We start from the raw sequence: 14,114 nt of genomic DNA, 5'->3' as shown, positions 1-14,114 counted from the left end.
AGAGAAACAGCACCATGTATCATACACAATTTCAAAGCATACACAACCTTCTAGAGAAACTTGCTACAGCCTTGCAAGATATTGTCGCCCAGCTGACATAATCCGCATATTCAAAAGACCATTCATTCCACCATTGGATTGACTGGATCATATGGCTCAAATGGAAGAGGAGCTTGTGTAGATATCAAAATATTGTGTTACCATAGCCATCTTTTGTTACAAAGCCATCTTTTGTTCTGTGGCACACTCAGAAGTAGGAGCTTTTTGAGTCACTTGGTAAATGAGCCAGAGTAGCATATCCAGATGAGGAATATGTTGCCCTCAAAATCTAGAGAGGCCCAGTAGGCATTGTGTCTCTTTTTGGGTTACAGGAAATGCCAAATGCAATAATTTATCCTTCCCCTCAGCAGATGTATCTCAAGGGCCGCCTGGGTGACTCAGTGGGTTAAGCATCCAACTCTTGATTTCGGCTCAGGTCATGATCTCAGGGTCATGATATGGACCCTGCGTTAGACGTAGACCCTGCTTAAGATTCTCTCCCTCTCCTTCTGCCCCTCCACCCCCTGCTCACACTCAATCTCTCTCTTAAAAAATGAGAGAGAGAAAGAGAGAGAGAGAGAGAGAGATATCTCAACATGTTCCACACCACTGGCCCCCTAGAAATTTTACTGAGGTATAAGGCACTGAATTTTTGTTAGACACATTTCTCAACTTCTGGCATGTGAATGTCTTTCTGTGAATAAATCTAATGCAGTGGCTACTGCTCAATCACTGGGCTCAAAAAACATAATTTTTTATTATGGGCCAGTGGGATGTCTTGTGGAATGGAAAGGTGATCAAGGGCTCTGTGAACTAAATTATGACAGACAGAGTTGACACACTCAGTAGGTAAGTAGCAGACATTCTTATTTCTGATCTCAGGAGGAAACCGTCTAGTCTTTCACCATTAATTTTTTCTTAGCTATAGGGTTTTTGTAAACACTATTTATAAGGTTAATGAACTTTCCTTCTATTACTAGTTTGTTGATTATTTCCTCATGAAAGGATTTGGATTTTGCCAAATGTTTTTCTATGTCTATTGAGACAATTGTGAGTATCTTGGATTTTTTTCTATTATTATAATGTATTACATTAATTGATTTATTGTAATCAATTAGTATGTGGGTCTATACTAACCTCTGCATATAGATGTATTTCTAAAAATGTCTTTATGTAACCACTCTTTGTGTATTAAGCTAAATATGAATTCATACTATCTTCAATTTTATTCCATTGCCAGATGGATCATTGTAGCCTCAGTGCTTACTTACCCATAATTTCATGCTTCAAAGGTGAGAAATCTGATTTCCATCATCAGCTGTTTATTTACTTATTGTACATTTCTGATATACACATAAAATAGTATAACAGTATGTTATATAATAAAATACTTAACTGTATCCCTGGAGGAACCAACTTTAGCAAAAAAAATACAGTGCTTATATGCAGTTCTTTTGACTTTTAATCTTACAGATGCCACTAAAATCATTTAGGTTGGCACTTCCATCTTCCTTCACTGAGGGTGTTCCCTGTACTTGGTATTCCAAATTTGATATTTCAATTAGATTCTCTTGCCAGATTCTGAATTCCTTTCTATGATTCTCTCAATTCCCTAAATATTTTTTTTTAGATTTTGGATACATAAAGTTCCACTCTTTCTGATGTAAATATCTATGGATTTTAACAAACGCAAAATATCAAGGATCCACCATTACACTGTCAGAATAGCTTCCCCACCCCAAAATCACAAAGTTTTAGCCATTTAAACTTTCCCTACTACCCTTCCAAACTCCTGGAAACCAATATGATCATTTTACTGACTATAATTTTGCCTTTTGAAGACTTTCATTTAATTAGAATTGCATGATATCTAGCCTATATAGACTGGTTTCTCTCACTTAGCAATATGCCTTTAAGGTTTAATCATGTATTTAAATGGATGTACCAAAATTTGTTTATCTACTTACCTGTTGAAGGATATCTTGGTTGCATTCAAGCTTTGGCAGTTATGAATAAAGCTGGTCATAATTATATTTTCAGGGTTTTGTGTAGAAAGTGCTTACAAATTAGCTAAATACCTAGAAGTGCAAATGCTGGATTGCATGGTAATACCATGTTTAGCTTTGAAAAAACTGCCCAACGACTTTAAATAGTGGTATATTAGTTAGCATTCCCATTCACAATGCATGAGAGGTCCTTCTGTTTATATCCTCACCAGCATTTGGTATTGTCAGCTTTTTAGATTATCTATTACTTAATCTGCAGTTCCCTAATGACAAAATATTTTAGTGTCTTTTTATATACTCATCTGTATATTGTCTTGGTGAGGAATCTATTCAGATTTTTGCCCATTTTTATTTGTGTTCATTTTCTTATCATTGAGTATTAAGAATTTTTTGTATATTTTGCATATAAGCCTTTCATCAGAAAGATATTTATTTTAATAATACATTTTTTTTAAAGTATATACTAAAATGTGTATTTTAGGGGCACCTCGATGGCTCAGTCAGTTAAGTGGCTGCCTTTGGCTCAGGCCATGATCTTTGGGTCTTGGGATGGAGCCCTGCTTCAGCCTCCCTGCTAAGCAGAGAGTCTGTTTCTCCTCTGCTCCTCCCTCCCATGCTCTATCTCTTATTTTTTTTTAACTTTTTAAAAATATTTTATTTATTCATGAGAGACAGAGAGAGAGAGAGAGAGGCAGAGACATAGGCAGAGGGAGAAGCAGGCTCCCCACAAGGAGCCCAATGCAGGACTCGATCTCAGACCCCATGTCCAGAGTCAAAGGCAGAGGCTCAAATGCTGAGCCACCCAGGTGTCCCAAATTTTTTTTTTTTGTACTTTTAAAAAAAATGTGTATTTTAAGGAACTGGGTCATGTGATTGTAACAGTCAGTGTCTGAAACCTTTGGGAAAGACTGGCAGGCTGGAAACTCAAACAAGAGTTGATGCTGCAGGCTTGAGGCACAATTTCTTCTTGTTTGGAACACCTAGGTTCTGGCTCTTAAAGCCTTTAAATTTATTGGATAAAGCTCATCCACATTATAGAAAGTAATTTCCCTTACCTAAAAGCAAACAGATTGTAGATATTTACCACATCTACAAAATACTTTCACAGCTATCCCTAGATTATTGTTTGATTAAATAACTTTAAATAATCTTAAATACCTAGAAACATTTTTATAGACTGGGTAATATGGTCTAAACAAGTTGACACATAAAACTTAACCATCACAGAAACCATCAGATTTACAACTGAAGAAATAAACTTAGTACCAGAGTTAGTATATATGTAAAGACCTGAATAGAATATCAGTTTTTAAATTTAAGTTTAGATTAATTAAAATTTACAAAACTTAAAATTCAGTTTTTCAGACCCACTAGCCACATTTCAAGGTCTCAATAACCACGTTTGATTATCTGCTATTGTATTGGACAACACAGCTCTAGACACCTTATTTGTTTCGTTGCCATCTAGCACCAATTTATTTGGTTAAAACTTAAACATATTTTTCCATCTTAACATTTCTCAACTAGACCATATATTTCTACAGAAATTCTATGATACAGCTTCATTTATTCTTAACACTAAATTTATTTGAAAACTGAACCCATACTACTTTTATAATCTTTAGTCTTCATTATTAATTATTAGAACTGCTTTATTTGTCTTCATTCTATAATCATACTGTATTAAGGAGTAGAAAGTCCCTGAATTTAGGAACAAGATCCAGGTGTAAATACTCGTGTTAGCACTTTCTAGCTAAACATTTCATCTCTACAGATAGACCTTAATTTCCTAATCTTTGAAATTGGCCTAATAATACCTTCCAAAATGACTTGTTGTGAAAATTAGATATGATAATAAGGTATGTCATGCTATTAACAAAACAAGCACATAGGGACGCCTGGGTGGCTTAGTGGTTGAGTGTGTGTGCCTTTGGCTCAGGGCATGATCCCGGGGTTCTGGGATTGAGTCCCACATCCGGCTCCTGCAGGATGTCTTCTTCTCCCTCTGCCTATGTCTGCTTCTCTCTGTGTGTCTCTCATGAATAAATAAATAAAATCTAAAAAAAAAAAAAAAAAAAGCCCACACAAGCATATAGTACCTGCTCAATAAATATCATTTACCCTATTTCCTGTTATCTTTTTCTCTGCATTATTACTTTAGTTATTCTCTCATTTATATGCCAAATACATTCTGCCCAGGTCAGTCCCTTACTGTATTTCTAGACTGATTTTACATCTCTAGGCCTGTATAACCATGCCTCTGTCTTTTGATCAGATACATCATCACAAAAATCCAACTCAGTGTACAGGCCTATTCTATTCTTTTAAGTCAATATCTATCCATTCTCAACCAAAACTCTAATACCTGTTGAGTTAAGAATAAAATAGTCATGCATTTCATAATATAGCCTCTTTCCAAACTCTTTGCAGTCTCAACCAATATCCAAATTTAAAAAGAATATATGTATTTCCAGTGAGGTCTTATATTATTAATTATATTAGAGTCTCTTCTTAGATGCTGGTTTTCTTCAACTGACCTGCCCATTCTGTTTCTATCTGACCACTTAATCTCATTTCAGAATAAGGTTTTTTACATTTAGATCTGTACATTATAATTCCTATTCATTATATCATGAATAAAATTACACTCTGGTAAATTCTTTCTATTCAGTTTGGATAAAGTATTCCCGTTAGAATGATAATTTCTCTTGAAGTAAACATGACCATTTTCTTTCTGTCAGTTAAGTTAAATCATCTTTGATTTTTTTCCTTAGAATTTGACCCTTTACAGCTGATTTCTTTACCTTGTTTGACTGTCTGTATTCATTTGAATTGAGATTTCTTGGATCAACTAAATATATGACTGTGTGAACCCCTCACTGATGTGTAAATCATAAATTGTGTATTACAGGACATTGGTGATATTCAAATACCACATTAACACAGAGATAAGGTCAGTGCACATTCACAGAACAAACATTGAGGCTCCGGTTTGAATTGAATTTTGACTGAGTTGAAGGTTACTATAATAGTACATGCATCTTCACTACATTTTGAATGTAAATGAAGCTGAAGGGATGAACAGACAAGGAAATCTGAGGTGCAAATACCATAGTGAGGCTATATATTGCATTTTAGTTTTGTGCATCAACTATGATATTTGTAGTATCACAGTTTCGTAATTTCAAAATCTAAAATATTTATATCCATAACCATACAGAGATTATGAGAAAAAAAATCTCTATTCAAAGAAAACTCAAATGACTACCAAAGCTAGATTCTAATTCTGTAAGGAAGGCATGTGATTCATGTATTTGCAAAAGCTTTTAATTCTAAAGGTTTCAAGCAACACGTCTTTAACTCAAACGTTATTTAAAAAACATCCTTGAACTAGAAACTTAGAGATAATCTCACGTTTATAAGTCATGTTGCCTCTTTTGAAGTTCTATAGAAACCACATACTTTGCATTTCCTTGAGTTAATCTAGATCTTGATTCTGCCGATATATACATATATACTATAACAATACCATGGGTATATACATGCAATAACTTGTATTATACTTATTTTATATTAATTTATTTAAATTATGGTTGAAAAAAACCTCTGGATCCATGAAACTTTCTCAGATCAATGCAGTGTGACTAACATCTCAAGAATCAAGTAGTAAACAAATAAATAAAATGTGTGGGCAGATATTGCCACAATTTTTTTAAATGAGCGTCTTATTTTCTAAAACCCTATGCTAGGAAACAAAGGCTTTTTGATTCCTTCACGGCAAAAATGTACCCCTCATGGACCTCATTGTTTTATTTCACAGTAAATATCTCAAACTGAACACATGTTGTCTCTAAATACTAAACCTTTGTCATGTTTCTGTATCACCTGCTGACCAAGTGCTCACAATGGCCCTAAATTTGTCCACTGAAATTTGGCTTGACCAAACTTTAGTTAGGCCTCTCCTCTCTCCTCAGGCCCCTAAACGTTGGCTGGCTTTCAAGTCTGAGCAAGCGCAAACGCAGTGGGTGCAGAACATCCCTCCTGACCAGCTCATTCTGAGATTCAGTCAACCGCACTGAGAAGCATTTCTTGCTGATGCATACCGATGTACCACCTGCACGTTCACACCACTTGACCTCCTCTCCCACGGAGTCCCTGCTAGCTCTGCTTATGCATTCATAGCAAAGAAAACCATTTTTGTTTGTTTGAGTTTGAGATGCTTACAAATTACCAAGATCAGAGTCTCCCCTGTAACACAATAGTCTTTTAGAAATAAAGTTTCCACCTAAGTCTAGATTTATTTTTATTTCCAATACATTCATCTTTTCTCTCACCAGGGTAGCTAATCACCAGTCAATTATACCTTTTGTGGAAAACTCTATACCCTACCTAACTGTGGTCAGACCTATGATTAGTTTTTTTTTAATTAAAAGCATACAGAATTTTTAGGGCAGTGCAAACACTCTGTATGACACACTAATGGCAGATGTAGGTCATCAGACATTTGTTCAAATAAATAGAATGTACAGCTCCAGGAGCGAAGCATCATGTAAACTGTGGACTCTGAGTAATTTCAATGGTAATATCAGCTCCTCACTGTAACAATGCACCACAGAGTGCAGGATATTAATAATGGGGGATTAGTTTCTATATGTGTGGGGGCAGGTGGTCCTTGGGACATCTCCGTTCCTTCCTCCCAGTGTTGATTTGAACCTAGCACTGCTCTGAAAACATAAAGTCTGTTCTGTTCAAGTTAGGCTCTGGTTAACTAATTTTTCCTGAGGGCAGATTAGTTTATTCTTCAATAGACTCAGACTCCAATAATTTGTCAATTATAATTCAGATTTTCAAATGTTGTCAGATTTTTCTGCTCGTGAATCTTTGCTCTGGTAAACTGTATTCTCCTGTTAGCCTCATCAGTCTTGGAGGCTGGCATTTGCTCTGTTCCCTTATCTCTATTAGAGATTTAAGAAATATTCTTGGTTATTCAGTCTGTTCAGCTATTTACTTGTTATAACAGAAGTTGTATTAGTTACAACAGAAGTTTCTATTAGTTGCTTTTTTATTCTTGATCTTAGACATTAAGGCAATCAAATTTATGTTCCTAAAAATTCATATTTTCAAATTCTTTATTAATGCTATATAACAAATGGTTCACATAGATTTGAAGAATGCTGCTTATAATCTTGCTGTAGATATGTCTGTTAGACCCTACACTACAGTGGGCTCTTCTGCTTTGAACTTTGCTACATTAGTCGTAGGAATATTTTCACCTTAACTATTATTATAACTTTATACTATTTTCAAATAGTTGAGAATTTCTGCCTCCAAATTTTTCAAGGAAAAAAGAAAGATAATAACCACACAGATATTTAAAAATTTCGTCAAGGTCTTACACTGACTTTTTTTTTTTTTTATTGGAGTTCCTTTTGCCAACATAGAGCATAACACCCAGTGCTCATTCCATCAAGTGCCCCCCTCAGTTACACTGACTTTTAAAAGCTATTCAACACTTACGGTATTTATCTTTTAGCTAACTTCCTAGCACACTTTCTTTACCTTCCTTTTTTTCTCTAAATGTTAGCCACAAATCACTTCAGGCAAATATTCTTGGCTCTTATAGTTGAACTTCTGTACTGTTCACACGGTCTATACACCTAGTAAACATATGTTATTTCTTCTTATCATAAGTAGATAATTAATCACTTTATGCTTTCTTGTTTAATTTTCTTTTTTTTTCTTTCTAATTTCACTGCCACTATCTTTTTTTTTGTGAATTTTTAGAACAGCCCTTTGATTTATCTCTATTTTAATTTACTTTTATTCAAGTTTAACCTGCAGAAATTTATTCAATTATCCTTCCTGGACATTTAATTATAAAATGGCCTCTTCAAAACTTTCAAAAAACACCATATGTTACACTGTGAAAAGTTGTAACTCTTCGTTCCATATTAAAGATCTCTACTATATGTTACTGCTTATCTTTCTGGTGCATTTTGAAGTCTCTTAAAATAACAAAGGCTTTTTGATTCCTTCAACTTAACTTAGTCCAAAAAATACACCCATTGTTTCTGAATAGAATTGTTCTTTCTTTTCCCTGCAGACTCCCTTGCAGGGAACCCAAAGAGGAACTCGATCCTGGAGTCCAGGATCACGCCCTGAGCCGAAGGAGGATGCTCAACTACTGAGCCACCCAGGTGTCCCTCTTAGAAATATTCTTGCACAGATGAGCAATAGATTTGCACAAGAATGCACATAGAGTATTATTTCTAAAAACAAAACACTACAAAGAACCAATGTCTATTAGTATTTGAATGGATAAATACAATTTTTATAGATTGATACATGAAAATATTATTCAGCAGTGTAAAATAATTAACTGCTTTCATATTCATCAACATATATAAACCTTAAAAAGATAATTGATGAAAAATATCAAGTCATAGAAGAGTACATATGAATATTACATTGAAATTAGGATCAACTGTGCAAAATAACTTAAAAGAGTAATTAAAAATATATACTTTTGCCATAACACTATGAAACAATATAAAAACAATATAAAAGATTAATAACATTCTGGATGATTTTTTGGGCAGGAAGGAAAAATAGGATTCTTTCACAACAGAACCACTGAGGAATTTTATTCCAATGGTAATATCCTATTTATTAAGTTTAGTCGTTGACTATGGGTATAAGAATTAGGGTTGCAAGAGTATGAAGCATCTTCAAGTATTTACAAATACCTTATTCCAAATGGAAACATAATTTAATAAAGAGATTGAGTGTAAATAGGTTAGGTATATAAATGAAAACTAAATTAAAACACCACACCAAAATTAAATAAGTAAACAAGCGAACAAGGCAACCACTTTGAAATTAAAGAATCGAATAAAAATAAAGCTTTTCATTGATCAGTTCAGTCTGTCACCTGTTTTATTATTTTTTAAAGACACACTTCATGGATTCTAAGTAAAAATCATCTATAGAAAACTTAGGTGTTGAAAGAACAAAAATGATGTAACAAATCAAATTCCTCAGAGTTTCGACAATCAATGTAAGAAATCTTCCACACACAATGACTCTGTGGTTTAGTCAGCTGTTTCAAATGGTCTTCTTCACAAGAATCTGACAGCAGGACCCTCCGTAGGGAGCTACATCAATCGTTGGCAAATTATTCTAGCTCATCCAGCGATAAGAGGTAGTAAAAGGCATCATAGAGTTAAACCGATCTAAATTTGATATAACAAATTTGAGACACTATACTCTTTAAGGTTTACATATCAGTTGCAAGTATCCTGAACTATCTAAAAAATTACTTGAAGTGATTGGATTTCTAATATTCTCTGACTTTTCACAGACATTACTTTTTTATTTTCAAGATTTTATTTAAGTTCCAGTTAGTCAACATACAACGTAATAGTTTCAGGAGTAGAATTTAGTGATTCATCACTTACATACAACACCCAGTGTTCATCACAAGTGCCCCCCCTTAATCTCCATCACCCACTTAGTCCATCCCCCTCTGACCGCCCTTCCAGCAACATTCACTTTGTTCTCTATTAAGAGTCTCTTATGATTTGCCCGTCTCTTCTTTCTCCATTACTTTGAACACACAGCCTTTGCTTATGGGTGACAGTGATGTAGGGTGCTTATCTTTTGATTCATATTATGTTATTTATAAGAACAGTATATGAGTTTCACACTTTCAGTTGGGAGTAGGCATGTCATAGCAAATTCATTTAAGGGTTCCACTGTGATGCTAAATAGCGAATATTAAAACTCATGAAATGTTTCTATAAAAAATCCACTGATTTTTGAGAATTTTAAGAGAAATTTAAAAAGATGAATATAGATGACCTACAAAATATTTTATTTATAATACAAATAAAGCTTGTGAACTTAATAACTAATACTATTAATGAAATCAGAAACAAAACAATATTTGACTAATGCATCAATCTTACTTATAGAGCCTGCCACAAGGGAAATAAATAGAAACGGTTCAACTTCTTTCCCTAACAGAGGTTCTAAAGTGGAGAACAGTTATGAAAATTTACTATGGAAAATTATTGAAATTTTACCACAACTTGGTGTCTTCTGTACTTTAAACATTGAATGGGATATCGATAAAGCATTGGACATAAAAACTATTGGAAATGCTAGTTTGAGGTTCTCTTGTAATCAGAAGCAATATAATATAGCAGATAATACAAAGCACAAACAACTTTAGTTCAAGAGCAGCTGCAATATTGATAAACCTTGACCTTTTGACCAGAAAATCTTATTGAACCTCTCTCTGTGCCTTCATTTTCCCTGGTTAAAAAAAAATAATAAAATAAGAACTTCTAGGCTCTACTACAAGGTGTTACTTATTTAATATTACACAATGCACTTAGAACCAAGACTGATATCACCATAGAATATACATATATGTATATGCATGCATATATGCATATATACATATATCCCTAGATTATTTTGAAATTTTTATCTTATTTAGGAGAATTTTATTCCACTTAGAAAATATAGGGCAGCCCCGGTGGCTCAGCGGTTTAGCGCCGCCTTCAGCTGGGGGTGTGATCCTGGAGACCCTGGATAGAGTCCCACGTTGGGCTCCCTGCATGGAGCCTGATCCTCCCTCTGCCTCTGCTTCTCTCTGTGTCTCTCATGAATAAATAAATAAATATTAAAATAAGAAACAATATAAAAATATCTACATATCATCACTAGGAACACATTTATGAGGTTTTCCAAGATTTTCTCCATTTAAAATATTATTTTCCATTGCTTCTACTATTGTCACTATTACATTCATACCTGTGAGGTGTATAAGCTTTGGCTATAACAAACACTAATGCCATAAAGTAGCAAAAATGAAAATTCAACTAGGAAGTGACTATAGTTAATAATACAGTAGTTATATGTTTGAAAGTTGCTAAGAATATGGAAGTTAAAAGTTCTTATCACAAAGAAGAAAATTGTATTACTATGTGTGGTAACAGATGTCAACTAGACCTATTGTGACCATTTCACAATATACACAAATATCAAATCATTTTGTTGTACACCTGAAACTAATATAATGTTAAACGTCCACTATATCTCAATTTAAAATAATCTATAACTTTTTTCAAACAAGAATTAATAAACTATACCATGAAACAAACAAAAAAATCCAATTATAAGAAAGTAATATGTAAAAAAAAAAAAAAAAAAGCAATTTGACCGTACTCTAGCACTACATGTATTTTGTACTACAGTTCGTAAGTGGTAATGTTTTGTTTCCATAAAACATAAAGGCAGCCAAATGCAAGATTTTTCTAGGGGATTTCATATAAAACAAAAAGTGCTCTGTCTATCATAATTCTACTGTCTAAAAACAGGATTACCAGGATGAACTAAAGTCAAACACCTTGCTCCATTGAGTATTTAAGAATGTCTATCATAACACCAATAAGAGGTAAGTATGAATAGAAAGAGAAAATCTCTCAGGTAGTTTTTAGAATAAACAAGAAGTGGAGCTCTCAAACTGTCATGCTGAGTGTTTTCCTAAGGGGCCTTTATTTTTACTCAGGGCCTAACTGTCTGAAACACTTCTTTTCTGCACATTCAATAAGTCAAATTTAATACCACTCTCTCTTTGAGAAAACCTAGAGAGGGAATTGAATAAACCATAGAAAGCATTTGTGCTTAATTTGCAATATAAGACAAGAAGAACATCCAAATGTTTTCCTGGGTCTTGTAAGTCTGCATGCTTCGCAGGACATCATATATAAATATACATGAATATTTAAATCAAATCATAGACCATGAAATTTTAATTTAGTTGCCATTATATTTGTCTCTGAAAAACACATGAAGTGAGAAGTATTCTCTATAATTCAATACAATTAATTATTATAAAGTTTTCTCATGGGAACATGGTCTTCTAATTATATATTAGTAATCACTTTAAAAAGTATATACTATAAGACATTCCAGATTCACTTGAATTTGTATATCTCATTAAGAGTGACAAACCTTTTTATTTCTGCTTCTTAGTTATCTATAGCTTGAAAGACATTTTCCTACTTCTAGTTTGGGTCATAACTGAGCACTCTATGATACAACAGACATTCAACAGATTTGGAAAACAATTCTTTACTGAGGATTATTACCAGTTTGAGAAAAGAGGGTTAAATCCTATTGAATAAATGCATATTAAATAAGCTCAGGAAATTAAATAGCAAATTCATTAAATATATTTTTATGATATGAGTAAAGCTACCCGCCTAATTGAATTGCACATATTTTAAAGTATTTTATGATAAAATTGTATATGCATATGCTAAAATTAATGTAAATGTTTGGAACTTTAAAATAAAAACAGAAACAAGAAACTTTGTTTAAATTTCTTTAACACACAACTATAAAAACTATCTAAACATTTCCATGTACTTACTTTTATTCTTTTACTTTTCGATGAATAGAGATGGCATACAAGAAGAACAGAAGTTTTAAATGGTCAGACTACAACCAGGTTGTTTGTATTCACTAAAGTTCTCTCCAAAAATAGGTGTGTATTTGTTTTTCAAAATAGCACTTACAATAAGAGTAAATTATTTAAAAGAAGTATAAAATGGTGAACATACGAAAATCTCAGTAAATAAGAAAATTGAATGCAAACAAATTTATTTTACCACCACTCAACTTTCACTCAGAACCAAAGAGAGATATGAACATGGAGGATACTTTCCTTCTATCGCACTGGAACTATAAAATGAAAAGATTAATCACTCCTACCGGATTTCTGTGAGTCTAACTTGCTAAAATACATTTTAAGTCCTTTGAGAGTTGACTGGGGTATTGCTAAAGTATTTAGCTTAAAAACTTTCCTTTATGAGTATAATGAACTATTATAAAGAACACTGAACTATAGAAAAAACAGCAAGGTAAAATCCAGAAGTGGAAATAGAGATTTGATGTAAGAGAGTTTATGTTAGATTTGCTAATTCTTCCCGTGCCTCCACTACCTCTCTGTAATTAATTACACATCCACTCAGTTTGCCATTTGCCTTTGTAGTTGTTACCACTGTACATATTACCACCCCACCGGCTATGTAACTTGCTTGGACAATAAGATGTTAATAGATGTGAAGTAAAAAGATGTTTTAAAATTGGGCTTCATTTGGGTAGTCATTTCGGCTTCTACCACCGCCACAAAAAGAACATAACCTGGGTGACTCTTGGTCCCTAGTTGAAGAAGATAAATGAACCAGCAGCCTACAGCCTCAACTGAGGCCTGTTAAAACCAAATATGTCTAGTTAGTATCAGCCAAACTGTGTCCAACCTAAAGATCCATAAACTAGGAGAATAAATGTTTGTTGCTGCAAGTCATTGAGCTTTGGGGATTATTTGTTATACATTCACCCAGCAATAGCTGAGTAATACAGTGTGTAAGGCTTTGGTGAGTCAGTCAAGCTTGAGCCAGACTGCCTGTGTTTTGATTCTAACCACACTATTTTTTTTTTTTTTAAGTGACCAACATTGGTTAGGTTACTGACACTGGAGTGTAGAGTCCTCTTTTGAGAAAGAGAAGAGTAAATAAACTCGGAGGATTGTTGTGAGAATTACATGAGTTGAGGCATATATGTTTAGAACAGTAGCTGGAATGTAATAAATACTTGTTACGTGTAAATAAGTTACACTTCTTAATAAAGTCTAAAATTTAATCTTTCACCCAGACCGGTGATATTAATGTAAAAAAGAAAATATATATTAAACCTCAGCATCTAAACATAAATAGAAAGACTTACTAAAAGTTTATAGATTATAAACTTGAATGCATCTCTGTGCTTCTGAATCTCAGATGTAACTGCTAAGCAATGATTTACCTGCAATAGTTCAATACTTTAATTTTTTCTGACATGATAATATTGTAGAGAAAATTAAATTGGGTGGCCATAAATTTTTGGATAAGGAAGGATTCTGAAAATTCTTGATAGAAAGCTATCCAAATCTGAATCAGTTTCCAAATGTAATAAACTACCACAAATTTGGTGGCTGAAATAATACAAATTTATTCT

The sequence above is a fragment of the Vulpes lagopus genome, chromosome 23 (assembly GCF_018345385.1).
Source record: "Vulpes lagopus strain Blue_001 chromosome 23, ASM1834538v1, whole genome shotgun sequence".
Taxonomy (NCBI): Eukaryota; Metazoa; Chordata; class Mammalia; order Carnivora; family Canidae; genus Vulpes; species Vulpes lagopus.
Note: the sequence above shows the minus strand (reverse complement) of the source record.